The sequence below is a fragment of the Coffea arabica genome, chromosome 11c (assembly GCF_036785885.1).
Source record: "Coffea arabica cultivar ET-39 chromosome 11c, Coffea Arabica ET-39 HiFi, whole genome shotgun sequence".
In the NCBI taxonomy this organism is placed as follows: Eukaryota; Viridiplantae; Streptophyta; class Magnoliopsida; order Gentianales; family Rubiaceae; genus Coffea; species Coffea arabica.
This window is the reverse complement of record NC_092330.1, coordinates 3,480,608-3,487,372: the sequence shown is the minus strand read 5'-3', so window position 1 is coordinate 3,487,372 and position 6,765 is coordinate 3,480,608.

Sequence of the window (6,765 nt, the reverse complement as noted above, 5' to 3'; positions counted from 1 at the left end):
TGAATTGGGAAGTCCTTTGCATGGCTATTCTATATCCATTCGAAAGCCACGGTTCGGTGATTTGTAAAACTTCAATTTTAGTCCATTTTCTTTAGGATTCCAATGGCATTCAAATCAAATTGAAGAAAAATGTCGAAACTTGTCCGTTCAAATCGTGCTTCGGTCTTCAGCAATCACAAACAAGTTTCGATGGAGCATTTGTAGACAATGAAATTTTAATTAATTCTAAAATTACCATTGGTCTATAAAATATTCCTATGGCTTATAACTTAGCTAATTGGATATTGCCACATGTCATGCACACTTGGAAGTTTAGCTATTCGTCAACCAATTATGTCTTTCCACATGTCAAGATGAGGTGTTGCGGCCAATTAAAATTACCAGGATATCCCTGCCAATTAAATTACGCCATGTCACTTGTCTTTATGACTTGGCAAATTACGGATGAATATCTAAATATTTATTTCTTATTAAAAAGATAATATTTAGAGTTGTTTAATATAAGTATATTTCTTATATACTGCAATAGTTTGTCCAATCAAACGGCGCCACGTCATAGGTCCCCACAAGTTTGGCCAATCAAGGAACTATTTATTGGTATTATCTCTTTATTAATAAATACAAAATAAAGAGATAATATTTAAGTTGGCACAATCCTAATATGATTGCACGTCTTACAAAGCAAGTAGAGTGGTATACATGTTTTCAATCTCTATCTCTTGCTACAACTATAAATAGGGGTCTCTCAACCAAATCGAAAAAACACACGAAGAGGCATCTCATACGCTCAAGTATTGAAACTCCAAACTACAAAGGTCTGGATCTTCAAGCTCTCCAAGCCTCCCATATATCAGGACTTGAGTCTTCAAATATCTTCTAAAGTTCTTCAAATCTTCCATATCAAGATTTGAAGGAATCGGTAGTGGATCCAAGAGCAAGCTGCGAAGCCTTGGATTGGCGTTTGAGGAAAAGAATCGAAGGAAACTCTCTACCAGTTCGACAAAATTTCAGAGATTGTACTCACATATTTCCTTAAATTTATGTATTACGTATTTGTCATGTATTTTTTCTTGTCGTTTTGCAGACTTAAAAATTTTATCGCGTACAATATCATTCCCCTTCCTTACTCTACATTTCACTGTGTCATTCATTGGTAAAATTTTGTGTAAACACTTCCAAATAAAATGCTTCGACTTATGCTTTACAATTAAGCTCCACAAGAATTTCTAAGCACTAGATTTTCAACATTTCTACTACTACTGCCACTATGTTGTTCAGACCTCTCTTTCCTTTTCTGCATATCTTTTGCCAAAACATAGCCACTTTTGATAGTATATTGGCTAGAACTTGAGCACGCCCACACTAATCTGTCTTTGGCTCCATATTTACTGATTGGAATTTTCGTTATCTTCTTACTATCCTCCTCATTGAAAATGGTTCTTATCCGGTCCTCATTCTACCTACCATTCTTCATCAATTCATGAACATATCTCAGTTGACAATTTTGAGGTTTTCTGGTCATGATTCTTCCATTTTTCATATCAGGTATCTAGTTATCCTCCAAATGTCTGTATGTTGTCCATCACCCACAGTCTTTCTTACCCCTCTCTACAATAGCTCCTTAGAGCTTCAAATAATCCTCCACATCCATGAATCCCCAGTATTACTTTCTATCTTCCAAATTGAAACACCTCTGAAATACTTCCCTCTCAAAATCTTACTTACTAGTAGCTTTGGATTCGTTAAAATCCTCCAAAGCTGCTTAACCAAAATTGCATTATTAAACTCCAGTAAATCTTTAAATCCCAGATTCCTCTGCCCTTAACCTCTGAAAGGACCATCCAACCAATCCAATGAATTTTTTGATTTTCCTCTATCCCCCCACTAGAATTTTACCATTTCTCTACATAAGTCCACACACAATCCTTTTGGCAACTTACAACAACTCATAGCATAAGTAGGCAAGGCTATAACTCAACTGATTTTAACAGCACCTCTTTACCTGTATTACTCAACAACTTCTCCTTCCAGCTACTCAACTTTTTAACAACTCTCTCTTTGATGTAAGTAAAAACCTGTTTCTTTATCCTTTCAATCACCATAGATAACCCAAGATACCTGCTCTGTTTAACCTCTTTTATACCATCCAACATACCTAAAATCCCCTCATTCTGCTACTCATCAGTATTTTTGCTAAAGAACATAGAAGATTTATCTGCATTAACAATTTGTCCAGAAACTTCAACATATTGCTCTAGAATCCTCTTCACATGACTAGCTTCCCTTTTATTTGCTCTGCAAAAAATCAATGTACCATCGGCAAAAAATAAGTGAGATAAAGTTGGGCTATGTTTTGCAATTTTTAACCCTGAGATACATTGTTCCTGGATAGCTTATTTCAACAAGCTAGATAATCCCTCAGAAACCAAAAGGAATAGATAAGAGGACAAAGGGTCCTCTTGTCTAATTCCTCTTGTAGGCCTCGCACATCGTAAAAAAGTACAACACCGAAGACATGCACTTCATAATCCACCCCCTCTACTACTGACAGAAACTCATTTTTTCCATTACTTTCATAACAAAAGGCCAATCAACCCTACTATATGCTTTGGACATATCTAACTTCAAGGCCATAAAAGCATTAGACCCACTTCTCCTATCATGCAAATAATGGGTGAACTCATGGGCAATAATGACATTATCAATGATTTGCCTCCCAGGAATAAAAGTAGCCTAATTATGACTAATGTTGTGCTTAAGGAGAGGTGTCAATCTATTTACAAGAATCTTGGATATGATCCTATAAGTAACATTACACAAGCTAATTGGTCTGAACTGAGACACTAAGACGGGGGACTCAAGTTTAGGGATTAGAGTGATTATTATTTCATTAATAGCTCTGAGCAGATTCCCTAAATGAAAGAAACCGGAGATGGCATTTCTCAAATCATTCTTAATAACATGCAAGAAATGTTGGAAGAAAACAGGAGTCATACCATCAGGACCTGGAACCTTGTTTTGATGCAAAGGAAATACAGCTTTCTTTACTTCCACCTTTGATATAGGTTTGATCAGCATTGTATTCATTTGATCTGTGATTACCTAAAGGATTCCACGAAGGATTGAGTCAAATAGCTGAGGGCTACTTGATGTAAAAAATGATTGGAAGTAGTCTATGTGTCACCCTCAATCTCTTCCACTGAACTGTACCAAACACCATCCTCCCTCTGCAATCTTGATATGTTGTTACTGTTTCCTTCTCCCTTCTACCGTGGCATGAAAATATTTAGTATTCTTATCACTCTCTTTAAGCCAATTTATTGTTTCTTTTTGCCCCCAATAGATTTCTTCCTTCTTGTATGCCTTTGCTAGTTCCCTCTTCAGCTCCCTTATTATCCCAATTTTCCTATTATCCCTATCTTTTTGTTTCTCAATAATCTCCTGTTTTAATCTCTGAATTTGCATTTTAGCATTTACATTCTTCTTTTTGTTCCATTGTAGTAGTGCCATCCTGCAATTCTTAATCTTTTGATACAGTTTAGAAAACCTGGAACCATCTTGATGTTTTCTCAAACTCTACTAATAATATTCTTTATTTCCTTATGTTTCAGCTAGCTCTTATCAAAATAAAGTCTTCTCTTCCACATCCTTTCACTAGGCTTAGTATCCAGAAGTAATATAAGATGATCAGATGCTTCATTTTGAATGTGGGACACTTAGCTTTTCCATTTTCTTTCTTCCAATGCCTACTACAAAGGATCCTATCCAACCTTTCTTTGATTTCCCCATTTCCTTCCCAGTTGTTTGTCCAGGTCCAAGGAGTACCATTAAAAGCAATACCAATAAGTTGATTACTGCTCACAAAATTTCTAAAACTACCAAAGCTTTTCTCAGATTTTTTAATCCTTTCCTATTTTTCATCATTAGACGAAATGTTATTCATATCATCAGCTAACAACCAATTTTTTGCCCACGGGCACTTCCTATTTACAATTGTTTTCCACTATTTTTCCCTCACATGAACATCATTACTAACATATATAAAAATAAACCATCAGTCAGTCAAACTACCAGCTCTTTGAATTGACACTTCAATAGTAAAATCTATGAAAAGTACCCTCTTAACTTGCAACTCTTTTCTCCACAAAACAACCACACCCCCAGATTTACCAATAGGGTCAATAACAAATAAACTATCATATCCAATTTTTAGCTTCACTTTATTCATAATATCCTTTTTATTTTTAGTCTCAGATAGAAATATTAACTCTAGGGAGTGGATTTTAATAACTTCCTCAAGTTAGAGAACTATCAAGGGGCTTCCCACACCTTGACAATTCCACACCAGAGCTCTGATTGAGGGTGGGGAGCCCTATTGAGGTTGGGCTCCGCCACCTCTTCAGTATATTTCGAAACTAAATCTCTTTTCACTCTTCTGTATTTCTTCTACTTTTGTATTCCCTCCCCACATTTTCTTTCCCTTGTCCATCCATCTATTTCCTCTCACTACCCTCATACTCTACTTCCATTCCCTTATTTTTCTCAAAAAGAGGCACTCTTTTACCTACATCATGAACTAACATCTTCTATCCTTTATTCCTTTTGTATGTCCCAGCTTTTTGACTCTTCCCTCCATTCAAAGTAATTTGCTCCCTCTTAGCAATAGTACTCTTCCCACCCCCTCTACTCGATCCCAACATTTCTGGATCATATTCATCAATCCACATTGTGTCATATTCTACCTTGTCACATTGAACATTCCTTACCAATGACTCTGTGCTCTTGACCTGCTCTATCCTTTTGCCATTTATATTGAATTGATCCATTTCCACCGTCTTCTCACCGCTCTTTCCCTCATTTTGCTGCTTACTTCTCCTGTGCATTTTCTCAGCTGTCATAGCAATATCTTCTTGAGACTCCTTTGGAACATATTCCCTTTCCTCTTGTTCCCTAACTACTGAACCCCTCTCATGGTTTTCCAATTGTTGTTCATTCATTTTCCAAGTCAATATCAGGCATTCTGAGTTTTCTCCCCCCATATCCTTTTTCTCGGTAGCTTCATAATTCTCGGTCTGATTTGAGTTCCTCCTATTATTCTACTTTTTCACTGGGCTCCTAGAATTGGTAGCCCTCAACCAGGCCCCATACTGAGATTCCCTACTCATATTACTACGTTTCACTCTACAGTTTCTCTCATTATGTCTCATAATCCCACAACAATAACAGAAATCTGGGCATTTCTCACACTTAAATTCTCTCCAACTAGCAATTCCATTTAGTTTTACCATTGTTCCTCTTAATAAAGGTTTGTGCAAATCCAACTCCATCTTTCCCTTGTTAAAACCTTATTTGCTTTCCATCTTTCCCTCCCTCATTTGGAATTAAAACCTCTAAAACATTGTTAAAAAGCCTCCCAATCTTCATTCCAACCTCATTTGTAACCCAATGGATAGGTAAATTCCATAATTAGACATAGATACATGTCTTTGAAAAAGCCCCCTCATCCTATTCCATCCCTTCCTTCCATGGTAAGTTGACTAGAGGCATGTTATCATAGATCCATGGTCTGCCCATTAAGAACTCTGTTCATATCTCTTTCATAACTAAATATAAGCTTTCTCATTAGTTAGAACAAAGTTTCTCAAAACCTGTTTCAAATTCTCAGCCATTTAGCTCAAACAACAGGATCCCCAAATAATCAACCAGCCAAATTCACTACACATTAGATCTTGTCAAAGAGGCTAAAAGCAAAGAAAACTGAACCTACAGAAGCACACAATAAGCAAGGAAACGAGCAACACTATCCTAGCAAGAAATCACAACATAGAGAAAATGAAATCACAAATGAAACACTAAAAAGAACAAAACAATAATGAAAGGCTCCAGAAAACTAAGAAAACTGATGTAGATAACAGATCTATATTTTAACCATAGAAGGCATCCTTGGTCTCATAGAGCATGGCATCCTACTACCTACTGAAAGGAGACACCACGACGACAAAATCATAATAATGCATCATTGTTCCTTGTTTTCTCCATTGATTGCTGAATTTTAGGTAGGTCTAAGCTACTGAGATTTGCAAAGGGAAACTAAATGAAGAAGAAAGAGTATAGGAGTTTTGAATTTTTGAATTTTGAAAGGTTCAAGAAACACCCACCCAAGTGACTTGGTCTCTACTAGAGAGAGAAAAGGCACCTGCTAAGAGAGACAATTCTAGTTTTTTTTATTATCTATGTTTCAAAAGACAAAAATATTGGGCGAGGCATTTTGTGTGTGCTTAGACGGGGCAAAAACCTTAAGGCGTAGGGCAAAAGCCCTAAAAAATTTCCAAATTTTTAATAAATAAAAAATACTTTTAATATAATAAATAAATATTGGAAAGTCATATTATGAAGTGAATTATTTAGTTTAATTACTGGTTGCTAGACAAAATGTGAAACTTTTAAATAATTTAGAACTCAATCATATTTTTAAAAAGGCAAAAATAAATGTTCTATTTTTACACAAAATGCAGGAAAGTGTCTCCGTTAGGATTCCTTAATTTTTGAAAAACAAGTTTTTTATATGCAATGCTACAATAATATACAAACAAAAACAACTCCAAAATATCACATCCATATAATATATCAAAAACAACTCCAAATATACAAAAAAAAAAATACACCGCCATCACCACCCGCTGCCCATTCCCCTCTCTCCTCCCCCTCCCCTTTCTCCTCTCTTTCTTCCTCCTCCCTCTTTCTTCCTACTCCTTCTTTCTCCCC